The sequence below is a fragment of the Dipodomys merriami genome, unplaced genomic scaffold (genome assembly GCF_024711535.1).
Source record: "Dipodomys merriami isolate MVZ:Mamm:240054 unplaced genomic scaffold, mDipMer1.0.p SCAF_870, whole genome shotgun sequence".
NCBI classification, from domain to species: Eukaryota; Metazoa; Chordata; class Mammalia; order Rodentia; family Heteromyidae; genus Dipodomys; species Dipodomys merriami.
This window is the reverse complement of record NW_027206480.1, coordinates 367,345-370,182: the sequence shown is the minus strand read 5'-3', so window position 1 is coordinate 370,182 and position 2,838 is coordinate 367,345.

Here is a 2,838-nt window from a genome sequence, read left to right as displayed (position 1 = left end):
CCCCAAGCCTGCTGTGGTGGCAGCTCACGGGGCGGGGGTGCCTGTGCCTCCAGCTCTGTCTGACACTGAGCTGCCGGGTTGGCCATGCAACTGCACTGGGGTCACTGCTACTGCAGCAGGAGTTTCCGCCTGTGGATCTCAGCCTCTGAGAGCGCTTGCAGACCCACATCCTTGTAAATCTGGGGCATGTCTCCAACCTCTGCGATGCTCACTTTGTGGAATAGTCACCGCCTCAACTTTTGCTTCTCCAGGGCTCAAAACTTCCCCTCCCCAGTGAAAGCCATGATCAGCTGGGCATGCAGGCACTCCTCCTGTGGTATGGTTACTTCTAGGCACTTGGGAGTATCCTGCTACTTTGGGGACACCACCTGGTACCCCCAGTTGGTCGGCCCTGCACTTGCTTCAGCTGCTCTAGCAGCTGGGTTTGCCTCTGCAAGTGCTGCTGCAAGGCCTCCTTCTTTGAGTTCAGCTGCTCTTTGAAGGCAATGTGTTGCTCACAGGTGTCTCTGAGCTCCAGAATGCTGGTGAGCTCCTCCTTCTTATAGCTCACCTTGTGGAGAGCATCCCACAGGAGGGCCAGCTCTATCTATGGGTCACATACACATGCGCATCGTGGGGTCTCGGGGATCTACTGCAAATCCTTGGCCTTCTCATCCAGTCTCCATAGTTGCTCCCGTTGCTCCACATTCTGGAGACTGAGCCTCTGGTTTTCCTGGACCTGAATGTGAAATTGTTCCTCCAGGTTTTTCAACTCCAACTGCATGCAGTAGGCCTGGGCCTGCAACTGCCACTTGGCCTGAGATGGTCCTGCGGAGAGCCGAGGCTCTGCCAGCGTCCTTCCAGTTCCTCCAGCTCATTCTCTAGGGCCAGCACCTGCCTCGTGCTTTGCTCCTTCTTCTCTGTCAGTTGGTTCACCTGCTTGGTCAGCCACTGAGCCTCCTCTTTCCATGTGGACCTCTCAATGCTCAGGCTCTCCATCAAGGTGTCTATTTCCAGAATTGCTGAGGTCACCATCCAGCTCAGGTTTTCCAGTAGTCTCTTTACCTCACACCCCACCAGCACTTGTTGAAACTTACAGATTCTGTTTTTCCTATCGCTCTTCTTTGTCCAGATCGCTTCCAGCTTCTCCTGAAACTCTGTGTTCACTTGATCCAGGTCATTGAAGCTTCTGGTCTTTTCCTTGAGCTGAAGGGTCACATCATTCAGCTGTTCGAAGAACATTTCAGTCTCCTGTGCAGCAGCGAATATCATCTCCAGCTCCAACACGTTACACCCTGTGGCCTGCAGGTGGCTGATGAGAGCTTCTTGCTCCATTTTTCTGTCATTGGCCTCCTGCTTCACTAGCCCAGTGCAAATTGTAAATTGCTTTCTGCCGAAACCATCCTCTGTATGCGTGGCTTGTAGATGTCTAGCTCTGTTTTTTTGTGCTTCGTGCACCTGGGCTACCTTCTCTCTCTTTCTCCCGTCGATCCTGCAGGTCTGTCTTTCCCACCTTCAGTGGTTGGATCTTGGCACAGCATACCTGGTTTCTTCTTTTGCTGTGGTCCAGGGCAGGCACCATGTATCTGTAGCACCTCTAAAGATCCTTGGTGGTATAGGGACCCTTGACACTCTGCACCCTGGTGACTGTGACTGTGTCCAAAGGCAAGGGAGGCCCGTGGTCAGCATCACCTTTGGCTGGACCCTCTGGTGAATCACCTTCCCCACTGGTGTTTGTCTTGAATAACCCTCCTTTTTTCGTGTTCTTTGTTTTCTTGAATGTTGCAGGTCTGATGGGAGAATTCTTCTGCCAGTGTTCTGGCAGTACTTTCTTGCCCACAGCTCTCACGGAGTTTTGTTGTTTCAGACATCTGAGCTCTGGGATGAGAAAGATGGGCTGGCCACGTTCCCAGGCTCGGAAATCCTTTATTCTCCCACTCACTGACTAGGATGTCAATTTCGACTCTACTCCAAAGTGGACTGGAGCTCTTGCTCACCACTCAGTCACCTCTACCTTCCTCAACTGCTGGTGGTGGTGTCAACCATCAGAGGGAATCCTGGTGCTAGACAGCATGGAATGTGGGCGTGGCCACAATCGTTGTATCCCCTTGCTCAGAAAGAACATGAAAGCATGGGGGTGTGGTCGGAATCCTGTGATGCAGGCAAAATGGGTGGAGTCAACATGACAGCGGCTCCCACAGCCCTTTTCCCAGGGAACTTTGTCCAATTCAGTTGAAGACAAGAGGGTGACCTGGGGACAAGAGTGTGGCTACAGAGATTGTTGTGTATGTCTGTTTGTTGCCAGTCCCAGATCTTGAACTCAGGACCTTCGCAGTCTGTGAACTGCTTTTGATCAAGGCTAGACCTCTACCACTGGAGCCACATGGCTCTACTTCTGGCTTTGTTGGCACTGAAGTTGGACAGAGGTCTCAAGGACTTTCCTGCCTAAAGTGACTTTGACCATGATCCTCCTATCACAGCCTTGTAAGCATCAATGAGGACTGCTGAGAGCCACTGGTGCCTGCTTAATCATTGGTCTTTCTGTTCTTGGACAGACAGGTGAGTTCCCTATCCTTGGGATTAAGTGTTGGGAGCTGGAGCCCACAGTTGGAATCCTGGTCCTGCCACCTGCAAATGGAAGGACATCCTTAGAAACTCATTCCTATCTATATGAATACCAGTGGAATGTGATGTATGTTATGATTGAATGAACAGTTCTTAAATAATTCTAGGATAAATTTATACACAATTATATTAGATAACACTGTTCGATTTTAATCAATACTTTATGAAGAATTTAAACAATCACATTCATTAACTGGAGGCATAATGAAATACCTAAGAATTGGGTGTCACATA